The sequence below is a fragment of the Schistocerca americana genome, chromosome 2 (genome assembly GCF_021461395.2).
Source record: "Schistocerca americana isolate TAMUIC-IGC-003095 chromosome 2, iqSchAmer2.1, whole genome shotgun sequence".
NCBI lineage: Eukaryota > Metazoa > Arthropoda > Insecta > Orthoptera > Acrididae > Schistocerca > Schistocerca americana.
In genome coordinates, this window is record NC_060120.1 from 741,681,488 (window position 1) to 741,696,611 (window position 15,124).

A 15,124-nucleotide genomic window follows, 5' to 3' on the forward strand; every position below is an offset into this window, starting at 1 on the left:
GTAGTGATGAAGTGAGGATTTTCCCTTACGACCATTTCGCGAGTGTAACGTTAATATCAGGAATCCGGTAAAACACAAATCTCTGACATCGCTGACGCCGGAAAAAAGATCCTGTATGAACGGGACCAACGACGACTGAAGATAAACTTTCAACGTGACAGAAGTGCGACCCCTCCGCAAATTGCTGTAGCTATCAAGTCTGGGCCATCAACAAGTATCAGCGTGCGAACCATTCAAGGAAACGTCATCGATATGGGCTTTCGTAGCCGAAGGCCCATTCGTGTACCCTTGATGTATGCACGACACAAAGCTTTATGCCTGAGCCCGTCAACACCGACATTGGACTGTTAATGACTAGAAGCATGTTGCCTCGTCGGACGAGTCTCGTTTCAAATTGTATAAAGCGGTTGGGTGTGTAGGGCTATGCGGGCAACCTCATGAATCCATGGGTCCTGCAGGTCAGCAGGGGACTGTTCAAGCTGGTGCAGGCTCTGTAATAGTGTGGGTCGGGTGCAGTTCGGTGATATGGATCTCCTGATATGTATAGATACAATTCTGAGCACTGGCAACTGTCTGCTTACAGGTGGACTAAGATCAGTGTACACGTGGCCAGGCTACCACTGACACCACGACACGGCCAAGAATGACTATTCTGCTTTCATAAAAGAGTAGACTAGAGAGGGGAATGGCGTTCTGATGTCTTGAATAGGTTTTATCTGGAACGAGTGGGACGTTCATGTGTGTGACGTAGACATGATGCGCTGCCTATTCCAGAGCCCATTTGTTCACGACACACACACCCCATCCCATGCTGCGTAATGTGGGGAGTCATCAGTTACACCTCGCGGTCACATTTAGTGTTTCTGCAGCGTGAAGTAACGAGAGCCCGCTATATTGCACAGGCCGTTATCCCCGTGATACCGCCATCTCTTTGACAGGGAGGCGATGTCTTTTTTCTTTTTTTTCCAACAGGACATTGCCTCTTCACATAAGCAACGTGCTCGTCGTGGTGTACAACAACCGTCCTGGCCAGCAAGAACACCAAACTTCTCGCCAATTGAACACGTTTGGGCCATAAAGAAGCGGGGGCTTACTCGTTCTCTGTGGCCTGGTAGAACCATTGGCGCTTCGCAGCAAAAGGCGCAAGATGCTTTGAAGAGTCTATCGCGGGATGCCCTTCGGCATCTTTATGATCGTTTGCCTGTAGTCGGGGGTACACCGTGTATTGATCCGACTTTTTGGACACCCTATACTGTGGCACACGTGTTTCATTAGGTCTGTATTTGTTATCAATTACTCCTACAGTGATGAATTACCTGTCACCTCTCTTGTCAATAAAATGACATTGTTTCTGGGGGTATCTCCGGCAGTGTGTTTGTTGTGCACGGGGTGTTTGAGTGTTACAGGTGCAAGTGAAAGAGGCCAGAAGAAGATAATGTGACAGGTGAATTATCCTAATGAACATAGGTCGGGAACAGAATAGTTTCTCCAATACAATGTATGGAGAAGTGCAGTCATGCCATTCTTATAACAGTGTTAGTAACTAAGGCTAGAACCGCGCGAGGTAGCCGCGTGGTCTGAGGCGTCTCTTCACGGTCCGCGCGGCTCCTCCCGTCGGAGGTTCGAGTCCTCCCTCGAAAATGGGTGTTTGTGTTGTCTTTAGCGTAAGTTAGTTTAAGTTAGATTGAGTAGTGAGTAAGCTTATGGACCGATGACCTCCGCAGTTTGGTACCTTAAAACCTTACCACAAATTTCATATGGTTCTAAGCACTATCGGACTTAACATCTGTCGTCATCAGTCCCCTAGACTTATAATATATTAAACCTAACTAACCTAAGGACATCACGCACATCCATGCCCGAGGCAGGATTCGAACCTGCGACCGTAGCAGCATCGCGGTTCCGGACTGAAGAGCCTAGAACCGTTCGGCCACAGTGGGCGGCCCACAGATTTCCAAATTTCCAAACTAAGGCTATGTTTGTTTAGAAACTCCGGAAGCGTGGCGTAAATTACGAAGTGATAAACTGTCCTCGTCCGATATTATCATCATTTCAGATGCCTAAGCATTGGCAAGTGGCATTTCGACTACAAGGATATCGGTCGTGGCTCCTCAATACCATGGCTTCCCAGCTTCCCTGATTTGAACCAGTTGGGCCTTTTGTGCGGGTATATTTAAAAACTTCGGTGTATTCCAGGATCGATAAGATCCTGAAATACATTTTGAGTGGTAGTTAATGCTTTGGGAACACTCCTGGGATTTTTGAAAGGGCTTCAATGTGGAGACATGCTGATACTTGCCTTCACATGAACAGTGTGTATGAGGAACACTTACTGTAACGTGTTCATCCTCAAGAACAAATCCGGAGTTTGGATCCCTGGGAAGTCTAGTATAAGGTGTTCGTAAACTCAGTTGAAATAGTCATACCAGGGAAACCATTTGTTTCTGGACCTATGTTTACGATTATTTCCTTCTTTCATTGTCCTCTGCTCTTCACTCTCATTTGTATCTTCATAGCGAAACACTGTGTTTATTCTGGTAGGTTTGCAGCAATATTGAAAACTGTGAAGTGGAGAGCTCGAAATTGAGGGAGAATAATTAGTTAGCATATTAGCTGTTGTCTGTGGCTGTGATCGCATATTAGTAGCTTTCTAGAATGAAATTTTCACTCTACGGCGGAGTGTGCGCTGATATGAAACTTCCTGGCGGATTAAAACTGTGTGCCGGACCGAGACCCGAACTCGGGACCCGAGTTCGAGTCTCGGTCCGGCACACAGTTTTAATCTGTCAGGAAGTTTCATATCAGCGCACACTCAGCTGTAGAGTGAAAATTTCATTCTAGAAACATCCCCCAGGCTGTGGCTAAGCCATGTCTCCGCAATATCCTTTCTTCCAGTAGTGCTAGTTCTGCAGGTTTGCAGGAGAGCTTCTGTGAAGTTTGGGAGGTAGGAGACGAGGTACTGGCGGAATTAAAGCTGTGAGGACGGGGCGTGAGTCGTGCTTGGGTAGCTCAGTTGGTAGAACATTTGCCCGCGAAAGGCAAAGGTCCCGAATACGAGTATCGGTCCGGCACACAGTTTTAATCTGCCTGGAAGTTTCATCAGTAGCTTTGTTATGACGGGTGATGGTGAGTAAGTAAGCTACTGTATGTGCAATAACGTCAGCTGCCCTCACCTGTCTGCCTGTTCGGGTAAGCACGGCTCGTGATGTGCGCCCCGTTCTGCCCGCTACCAGGCTATCCCAACATACGATGCGTCGGCATGCGTAACGTCACTGCCGAGCAGTGCGTACAGAGGAACATTGGTAGGACTGCACATCTATGCATCGTGCTACTGAAGTAGCTGTACATTATGTGAGGGTTGTCCAGAAACTAAGTTCCGATCGGTCGCGAAATGGAAACAACAGTGAAACCAGAAACGTTTTATCTGCAACAGTTAGGTACACCTTCCACCTACTTCTCTACATAGTCGCCTCTCCAACTTCGAGTTTGGTCGTAGTGTTCTATCAACTTCCCAATATCCTTGTCATAGAAAGCAGCCTCCTGTGCTTTTGGCCAGTTATTTGCACTGGTCTGCAGCTCGTTGTCTGTGGAAAAATGTTGTCTTCAGAGCCAGCGGTTCTTGTGATCAGAGATGAGACTCAGGGGGAGGCAATTACGGACTGTATTGCGGGTGATCAAACACTTCTCATCGGGAATGCTGCAGGAGCGTCTTCATTGCCCCTGCAGTGTGCGGCCGAGAATTGGCATGAAGAAGAAACTGCTCAACAGCCGTGTTATGTGGGATACATGACACAGGCGAAATCTCTAACCAGGCCCTCATAGTTGGCGGGAGACGATATTCCCTACGCCTCTATACGTGCTCACTGTTCACTCGAAACTGAAAAGAGCGACGCGACACGATCGGCGGGCGTACTAGAGACACAGCCCAACACATCTGTGCAAAGCTTTAACTGATTTTCCCAGAGGTTTCCATTTCGCTACCGATCGGAACATACTTTCTGGACAACCCTCTTATAAAGCGCACATTATGCAACAAATAGAGTGAAACTTTGGATTATACGCCCTCATGATCGTATAGGCATTGTATTCACTACTTTGAATCATATCACATAACACGCATCAACCAATAAAAGCATTTTCAGAAATATGATGAAGATCAAAAGTTAAAGAGTAAACAGCTTTTTCAAAAAGTAAATATCTTTCCATAATTCATGTAATATACTCAAATCAATCAGTGGCTTTTCCTACACACTTTATAAAGCAACCAGTGTTCTACCTCAGGGTACAAGCTAACTCCGTACCAAATTTCATCGAAATGGGTTCTGCAGGCTAGTCGCGAAAACTTAACAAGCTGAATTAATTTAGCATTTATGGTATTAATATGGATAAAACATTGAATTACAATATCTTTATTTTTTCAGTGACCCGATTTTAATGGAATAAAGCCTATACGGTACTCCATTCTACGCCCAGGTTACCTCTGAGAACCCCTTGAAAGAGATTACCGTTTTCAAAGAGACAAACAGACAGGTACGATGGTTTTAAATAAAACTTCAAATCGCGATATCGTTTTTTCGTGATCCCATTTTTATGAAATATAGCGTATATGGTGCCCCAACCTACGCTCAAGTTACCTATGAAAACCTCATGAAAATTCGTCTAGTAGTTTTAGAGAACCGTGTTCGAACAGACTGACATGACAGTTTTACAGTTTTCTTACTAATATAGAAGATAACTCTTGGAATTCATATGTTTGAAAAACAAAATCAGGTTCATTTGCATTAGTGAACCTTTACCAATTTCACACTCACGGTGTGGGTGAAATGATTTAAGCTAGTAATAGTAATGGTACCTTTACTGTTTTGTAATGGTGTAATTCTACGTTAATCGAACGGAAATCAATTACTAACAATCTGTGGCGAATTTCGCCAAAAATTGCAATTTTCCATACATAACCAATGGCATAGTTGCAAACCTGAGAATATGTGATAGTAAAACAGTTAGTTTTTTTCCAGGAACGCATAACGTATAAAACTCTGAATGTGTGACTACGAAATATCACTTGCCTAGACGCTCTATAAATGTAAGACTATGTGCCATAGTATCGAATTAAGCAGAGTATGCTCACCTCGACACTGCACAATGTCATTGTTGTGGTCTTCAGTCCAGAGACTGGCTTGGTGCAGCTCTCCATGCTACTCTATCCTGTGCAAGCCTCTTCATCTCCGAGTAACTACTGCAACTTAGATCCTTCTGTGTCTGCTTAGTGTATTCATCTCACGGTCTCCCTCTACGATTTTTATCCCCTACGCTTCCCTCCAGTACTAAATTCGTGAGCCCTTGGTGCCTCAGAATGTGTCCTACCAACCAGTCCCTTTTTTTAGTCAGGTTGTACCACAAATTCCTCATCTCCCCAATTCTATTCAGTACCTCCTCATTAGTTACGTGATCTACCCATCTAATCTTCAGCATTCTTCCGTGGCACCACATTTCAAAATCTTCTATTCTCTTCCCCTCTAAACTATTTATCGTCCATGTTTCGCTCCCATACATGGCTACACTCTATACAAATATTTTCAGAAAAGACTTCCTGACCCTTAAATCTGTACTCGATGTTAACAAATTTCCTTCCTGAGAAACGCTTTTCTTGCCATTGCCAGTCTACATTTTATGTCCTCCCTACTTCGACATCATCAGTTATTTTGCTTCCCAAATAACAAAGCTCATCTACTACCTTAGCATCAACTGATTTAATTCGACTATATTCTATTATTCTCGTTTTGCCTTTGTTGATGTTCATCTTATATCCTCCTTCAAGGCACTGTCCATTCCGTTCAACTGCTCTTCCAGGTCCTTTGCTGTTTCTGACAGAATTACAATGTATTCGGCAAACCTCTAAGTCTTTGTATCTTCTCCATGGATTGTAATTCCTAATCCAAGTTTTCCTTTAGTTTCTTTTACTGAGTGCTCAATATACAGATTGAATAACATCGAGGATAGGCTGTAACTTTGTCTCACTCCCTTCTCAATCATTGCTTCCCTTTCGTGTCCTTCGACTGTTATAACTGCCATCTGGTTTCTGTACAAACTGTAAATAGCCCTTCGCTCGCTGTATTTTACCCCTGCCACATTCAGAATTGGAAAGAGAGTATTCCAGTCAACATTATCAAAAACTTTCTGTAAGTATACAAATGCTAGGAAAGTAGGTTTGCCTTTCCTTAACCTATCTTGTAAGATAAGTCTCAGTGTCAGTATTGCCTCGTGTGCTCCAACATTCCTACGGAATCCAAACTGATCTTCCGAGATCGGCTTCTAGCAGTTTTTCCATTCGTCCATAAAGAATTCGTGTTAGTATTTTGCAACCGTGACTTATTAAACTGATAGTTCGGTAATTTTCACACCTGTCAACATCTTTTTTCTTAGGGCTTGGAATTATTATATTCTTCTTGAAATCCGGGGGTATTTCACCTGTCTCATACATCTTGCTCACCAGATAGAAGAGTTTCGTCATAGCTGGCTCTCCCAAGGCTATGTGTAGTTCTAACGGAGTGTCGTCTACTCCTGGGGCCTTGTTTCGACTTAGGTCTTTCAGTGCTCTGCAAGAGCACTGCACAATAACGGTACAAATATGTAAAACCATTTAATGTGAAAATTAAAGGATTAACGCACATTCAGTTAATTACCATCCACCCTTTACTAGACCGCGAAGTTGTCAGTTTGAACACTAGCACCGCACAAACCCAAGAGGCACTTGGTCGACCATTAAGTACAGCCTAAAGCTGTACAACGGCAGAGGCACTAGTCCGAGCAGTACAACAGCAAGTGACTTTTGCAGGCGAGGCCGATGACCTCACTGTTTGATCCCCTCCCCCAAACTTACCAACCAACTTTTGCTTGCACCAGGAAACTAAAGAAGAAGACTCTCACACCCAGACAGCCCTGCATTCGCTGTGCAGTGCTTCTCCAAATTCTATATCCACCGAGCTGTGCCGTTCCACACTCGCCCGGACGCTGTGCTTCAGCGGCAGCGAAGCGTTCTCCGCTGTGCTGACCCGGCCTGGACGTGCTGCTGTCCCAGCCTTGTAGCTCGTTGCGCTCCCCAGGCGCCACTTCAGCTGTTACTGCCACGACCGCTCCCTCGTCGACTTCCACGGCGCAACTCGGGACCCCCACTCCGTGTATGTCGGGGTCTCCCCGTCGTACGAAGCGACGGAACTGCATGACTGAGATGGCACCTCACACTGTGCCACTGAAAGGTGGCTATTGAAGGTAGAACGGTCATTTATATTCCGATGTGGGAAAATTCATTCTCAAAACCATTTGAACGTGTTCGTCACATCTCACACATAGCCGTCCCTAGAATAGAACAATCCGAAATACGGGAATCACTAACTTAAGGAAATCTGTGTTCACCTAAGCTGTGTATTCAATAGCCAGACACATCATTCACATACAAGATGTTTCACAATTCTTGTTACACACTTCTAGAGGTTGTAGAGAGGACTTAGTAGATCGAGTTTTACATAGAAACCCATGTCCGCAAACGTCATCCAACGACGCTACAAGGCATAAAAGTTATATGTACCGGCGCCTGTAAATACACTCCTGGAAATTGAAATAAGAACACCGTGAATTCGCTGTCCCAGGAAGGGGAAACTTTATTGACACATTCCTGGGGTCAGATACATCACATGATCACACTGACAGAACCACAGGCACATAGACACAGGCAACAGAGCATGCACAATGTCGGCACTAGTACAGTGTATATCCACCTTTCGCAGCAATGCAGGCTGCTATTCTCCCATGGAGACGATCGTAGAGATGCTGGATGTAGTCCTGTGGAACGGCTTGCCATGCCATTTCCACCTGGCGCCTCAGTTGGACCAGCGTTCGTGCTGGACGTGCAGACCGCGTGAGACGACGCTTCATCCAGTCCCAAACATGCTCAATGGGGGACAGATCCGGAGATCTTGCTGGCCAGGGTAGTTGACTTACACCTTCTAGAGCACGTTGGGTGGCACGGGATACATGCGGACGTGCATTGTCCTGTTGGAACAGCAAGTTCCCCTGCCGGTCTAGGAATGGTAGAACGATGGGTTCGATGACGGTTTGGATGTACCGTGCACTATTCAGTGTCCCCTCGACGATCACCAGTGGTGTACGGCAGTGTAGGAGATCGCTCCCCACACCATGATGCCGGGTGTTGGCCCTGTGTGCCTCGGTCGTATGCAGTCCTGATTGTGGCGCTCACCTGCACGGCGCCAAACACGCATACGACCATCATTGGCACCAAGGCAGAAGCGACTCTCATCGCTGAAACGACACGTCTCCATTCTTCCCTCCATTCACGCCTGTCGCGACACCACTGGAGGCGGGCTGCACGATGTTGGGGCGTGAGCGGAAGACGGCCTAACGGTGTGCGGGACCGTAGCCCAGCTTCATGGAGACGGTTGCGAATGGTCCTCGCCGATACCCCAGGAGCAACAGTGTCCCTAATTTGCTGGGAAGTGGCGGTGCGGTCCCCTACGGCACTGCGTAGGATCCTACGGTCTTGGCGTGCATTCGTGCGTCGCTGCGGTCCGGTCCCAGGTCGACGGGCACGTGCACCTTCCGCCGGCCACTGGCGACAACATCGATGTACTGTGGAGACCTCACGCCCCACGTGTTGAGCAATTCGGCGGTACGTCCACCCGGCCTCCCGCATGCCCACTATACGCCCTCGCTCAAAGTCCGTCAACTGCACATACGGTTCACGTCCACGCTGTCGCGGCATGCTACCAGTGTTAAAGACTGCGATGGAGCTCCGTATGCCACGGCAAACTGGCTGACACTGACAGCGGCGGTGCACAAATGCTGCGCAGCTAGCGCCATTCGACGGCCAACACCGCGGTTCCTGGTGTGTCCGCTGTGCCGTGCGTGTGATCATTGCTTGTACAGCCCTCTCGCAGTGTCCGGAGCAAGTATGGTGGGTCTGACACACCAGTGTCAATGTGTTCTTTTTTCCATTTCCAGGAGTGTATATGTATACAGGGTGAAGCACTCGGGCTTCGCAGCGCGACTCATCACATGCCAGCGATGAAAAAATATCTCTCATAAAAATTGGTGTAGCGAGTATATCAGGCAGAAAAAGGAGTTAGCCGGCCGGAGTGGCCGAGCGGTTCTAGGCGCTTCAGTCTGGAACCGCGCGACCGCTACGGTCGCAGGTTCGAATCCTGCTTCGGGCATGGATGTGTGTGATGTCCTTATGTTAGTTAGGTTTAAGTAGTTCTAAGTTCTAGGGGACTGATGACCCAAGATGTTGAGTCCCATAGTGCTCAGAGCCATTTGAACCAAAAAGGAGTTAAAGAGTGACAATTTGGCAACACTGTAACCACATGCATGGTAACTATCTCAGTCAGTGGATATTTGCTGTGTTGTACACATGGTGCAGTGGATAGACTTTTGGGTTAGCATTCAGGAGGGTGAGTGTTCGAACCTGGGTTGGTCGCTTTTCTTTTAATTTTTTTTTATTTGCTGATTTCATTCTGACATTTCACACTGTAAACTAAACCGTTTCTTAGGTCACATGTATCGTAAAATTACATCATATTGTAGCGCTGAACACTACAAATACGTGGTTAGACAAATAAGCAATAGCTGATACAAATGACCTGTCATAGGACAGATTAACTAAAAAACAGTATCAATGTCGAGATGCCAAAGCTGATAGCACGGTATAATAACACGACATCTACTTGTCGTTTACACTACATATAATATGAGCACATTAGCAACCAGTGACAATAATAATGCCCATATTAATGACCGCATGACCTTCACAACAGAATACGGTGTTCTCAGAACAACAGATGCTCGAATTGAGCTCCCTGCACATCCAATCATTGAGCAACCCGCCGGATCATACAGCTATGGACTCTTCACAGCAAAGCTGGGTTCGCAGGAACAGCAGTAGCATGAACACGCGCTACCAATTCTTCCTCATTCGTCGGCGGAGTATAGTACACGTGCTCCTTCAGTTGTCCCCACAGGAAGAAATCCAGGATATTTAGGTAAGGTGAACGCGGTGGCCATACAACTGGATCTCGACGTCTGAGCCATTTCCCTGGAAATGTTCTGACCAAATACTGCCGCACATTAATTCCAGGGTGTGGAGGTGCACAATCATGTTGGAATTATATCCTCTGGCGAACATGTAGTCGAACATCTTCCAGCGCATTAAGCAGATAGTTTGAGAGGAATGCATGTTATCTTCGTGCAGTCAACAGGTCAGGCAACATGTAGGGGTTCAAACACCTGTGGCCCAATATTCCGGCCCAGATGTTGATACCAAAGCGAACTTGATATCCACGATCGCGGGTGACGTGCAGGTTAATCTTACACCAATTGTGGGCATTATGCATATTGAAGACACCCTCACGAGTGAATGTTGCTTCATCCTACAAAATTACTGTGTTCACGAAGTCATCGTTGGCTTCCTGTTGTAATTGGAACCATTCACAGAATTCAATCAGCTGATGGCTATCTGCAGGATGCAGGTGTTGCGTGAAAGCATAATAGGGCTGCAGCCCATGCTCGGCAGTACCTTAACGACCGTGCGCTCCGAGACACGCAGCGCCTTGCTATGCTACGTGTACTTTGCTGAGGTACTTGGTGTATGACCTCCGCAATAGCTTCCTCAGTAGCTGGAGTGCGGCGAGTCCGTGGACGACCTCTGTCACGCAATGGTGGAAGGTGAGAACCTGGCTCCTGAAGGCGCAGCTCCAGACGACAAAACACATTTTTATGTGGATGGTGTCGACGAGGATATCTAGCAGCATATTCACGAGCGGCAACACCAGCCTGGTTATCAGACACACCAAGAACCAGAAGCATATCCACATATTCATGCCATACGTCTGCACACTGGTTTAGAGGTTAACAGTGAGAAAATTCGATTCGTGTACGCTTGTACATTGGAGTCTGTCACGGGCGCGTTACTCCGCTTGCAACTAGTCCCTGTCTGGTGGACAGCGCATACAGTATACACACGCCTTTAGTCTTGCGCGCTGCTCCACCTAACGTGCATTACCCCTCTGACAGATATTGTTCTCTATGGTTCATCCCGACACCGCTAATTGTGAAATGTTTGGTTTCGAATTACACTGTTTCCCTAATCGTAATAGACGTGATGTTTTCACAGTCTCATCGATAGAATAATAATAATGTATTGAGATATGTACTAAACAGCATGCAGTTACCAGACTCGATGTTGAAAGCCTTAATTAGTGGGACCATGGTGATAACACATACAAATGGTTACCGAGTTGGGACGTTATTCGTAAAGCATGTTGCTTGTCCTACTGGTAACGTAAGTCCCTAACGAAATGTAACGGGCCTGAACGAAGCAAGAACTATAGTTGGTACTAATCTATGGGACCACTGGAGGAGGGTACAAAGAAAACAGGTTTCGCATTTAGTAGATGAAGTGGTGCGAAGCAATTCACGTCCGCCACGTGGAAAGGGCTTCTTTCAAAGCTGACCAATTTTCCATTTCTACGATTGTAGTATGTAAGTGCATATGTTTTCTAGAGGACCCGCTGCAATAGCTGTTGATGATTAAGATGCCAGATGCTGTACCACTTGGACTACATTTACCAATTAAAAAAACATATGCATCAACCCAGGATGGAACCATCGATCTCCTGCAGGCTGACCCAAAACTCTGCACACTGCGCCAACTGTACAGCACGACTAGTCCCTCCAGACTGAGGTAGTTACCATACGTGTGGTTACAGTGTTTCCAGACTGCCACTCTTTAATATCTTTTATCTGCCGAATGTACTGGCCAGACGAAATTTTGTGACAGACATTTTTTCCTAGGAGGAAGTTATTGTCTGTTCTACGAGATTATGGAATAGGAGGCAAACTTTTGCAAGCAATTAAAGGTCTTTACATGGATAGTCAGGCAGCAGTTAGAGTTGGCAAATTGAGTCCATGGTTCACAGTAGTTTCATGGGTAAGACAAGGCTGCAACCTGTCTCCACTGTAGTTCATATTATTTATGGATCATATGTTGAAAACAATAGACTGGCTTGGTGGGATTAAGATATGTGAACACAAAATAAGCAGTCTTGCATATGCCGATGACTTAGTTGTGATGGCAGATTCGATTGAAAGTTTGCAGAGTAATATTTCAGAGCTAGATCAGAAATGTAAGGACTATGGTATGAAGATTAGCATCTCCAAAACGAAAGTAATGTCAGTGGGAAAGAGATATAAACGGATTGAGTGCCAAATAGGAGGAACAAAGTTAGAACAGGTGGACGGTTTCAAGTACTTAGGATGCGTATTCTCACAGGATGGCAACATAGTGAAAGAACTGGAAGCGAGGTGTAGCAAAGCTAATGCAGTGAGTGCTCAGCTACGATCTACTTTCTTCTGCAAGAAGGAAGTCAGTACCAAGACTACGTTATCTGTGCACCGTTCAATCTTTCGACCAACTTTGTTGTATGGGAGCGAAAGCTGGGTAGATTCAGGTTACCTTATCAATAAGGTTGAGGTTACGGATATGAAAGTAGCTAGGATGATTGCAGGTACTAGTAGATGGGAACAATGGTAGGAGGGTGTCCACAATTAGGAAATCAAAGAAAAACTGGGAATGAACTCTATAGATGTAGCAGTCAGGGCTAACAGGCTTAGATGGTGGGGTCATGTTACACGCATAGGAGAAGCAAGGTTACCCAAGAGACTCATGGGTTCAGCAGTAGAGGGTAGGAGGAGTCGGGGCAGATCAAGGAGAAGGTACCTGGATTCGGTTAAGAATGATTTTGAAGTAATAGGCTTAACATCAGTAGAGGAACCAATGTTAGCACTGAATAGGGGATCATGGAGGAATTTTATAAGGGGGCAATGCTCCGGACTGAACGCTGAAAGGCATAATCAGTCTTAAATGATGATGATGATGACATTTTTTTTTTATCGCTGGTTTGTGAGGAGTCGCGCCGCGAAGCCCGGGTGTGCGAATTTTGCTTCACCCTATATATAGGGCTATTTTGTGATGATATTACAGAATTTCAAGGATGATGGAGAAGGATAAATGCACCAGTTTGAAGTGAGGACCCCCACACCGGAAATGAACGAATCGAAAGTTATAAGTGAAACCCGTTCTGATAACTCTGACAGTGGAATACACGTCCCGGTACCGTTGTGCCAAGAATGTAAGGTAATGAAATTTTAGATGTGGTAGTACGGACCAAAACAAGAAAAAAATGTCTAGTAAATATAGCCTCTGCAATGCATTCCTGAGGAGCCATGAACACTTGTTCATCCTCATTAGCCGGCCGGTGTGGCCGAGCGGTTCTAGGCGCTTCAGTCTGGAACCGCGCGACCGCTACGGTCGCAGGTTCGAATCCTGCCTCGGGCATGGATGTGTGTAATGTCCTTAGGTTAGTTAGGTTTAAGTAGTTCTAAATTCTAGGGGACTGATGACCTCAGATGTTAAGTCCCGTAGTGCTCAGAGCCATTTGAACCATTTGAACCATCCTCATTAGTGTGAAACACATCTCCTGTATTGAACAAGTTCTCATAGCTCTTAAGGTACCCATGTTTACTACACTTTTTTCTTGTTTTGGACCATACTACCACGCCCTTAAATTCCATACCCTGCATTCTTAGCAACAACAGTATCGGTACATATACAGGGTGTCACCTAACGTTACTGCTGGATATATTTCGTAAACCACATCAAATACTGACGAACCGATTCCACAGACCGAACGTGAGGAGAGGGGCTAGTGTAATTGTTTAATACAAACCATACAAAATGCACGGAAATATGTTTTTTAACACAAACCTACGTTTTTTTTAAACGGAACCACGTTAGTTTTGTTAGCACATCTGAACATATTGTCAAATACGTAATCAGTGCCGTTTGTTGCATTGTAAAATGTTAATTACATCCGGCGATATCGTAAGCTAAAGTTGACGCTTGAAACCTCCGACGTTCAGTTGCGTGTTGTAACAAACACCGGCCACGGTCGGCGAGCAGCATCTGCAGGGACATGTTTACGATGACGACCGTGTTTACGGGTGTGGCTGTAGTGCACTGTTGTGGTTTGGTCTAGCTGTCGCAGTGTCCGCATGTAGCGCTTGCTGCTATTGTTATTGTGCATTCATCTCCGCACGCAGACCAAATGTAGTACACCGTGTTACAAGACGTCTGTGATAGTGTAGTGTTGTAGGAACTGTGACCATGGTGTATTCGAACTCTGAAAAGGCGGAGATGATACTCATCAATTTCGAGTGTCGACGAAATGCAGCTGAAGCCTGCAGGGTGTATGCAGAACGGTACCCGGACAGAGAGCATCCAACGTGCCACACATTGCAAAACATCTACTGCCAACTGTATGCAACAGGTATGGTTAGCTGCTGTTGCCATGAACCCACACATGAGTACACGGGACATTGCGAGGGCCGGTGGACTGAGTCAAAGTAGTGCCATGCGCATACTGCATCGTCACCGCTTTCACCCGTTTCATGTGTCGCTACATCAGTAATTACATGGTGATGACTTTAATCATCGAGTGCAACTCTGTCAATGGGCATTAACAGAGAATGCGTTGCAGTTCCACCTGTTTACCGATGAAGCGGGTTTCACAAACCACGGGGGAGTGAATCTACGGAACATGCATTACTGGTCCGTGGACAATCCTCGCTGGCTCAGACAGGTAGAGCGACAGCGACCGTGGACTGTAAATGTATGGTGCGGAATCATTGGCGACCACCTCATTGCTCCTCACTTCATTGCAGGGGCCCAAACAGCTGCAACATACATCGCGTTTCTACAGAATGATCTGCCAACGTTGCTCGAAAATGGCCCACTGGAAACGCGTCGACGTATTTAGTATCAGCATGATGGTGCACCTGCACATTCCGCAATTAACACTAGGCTGACCCTTGACGGGATGTTCGACGGGCGTTTCATAGGACGTGGAGGACGCATAAATTGGCCAGCCCGTTCTCCTGATCTTACACCTCTGGACTTCTTTCTGTGGGGTACGTTAAAGGAGAATGTGTACCGTGATGTGCCTACAACCCCAGAGGATATGAAGCAACGTATTGTGGCAGCCTGCGGCGACATTAC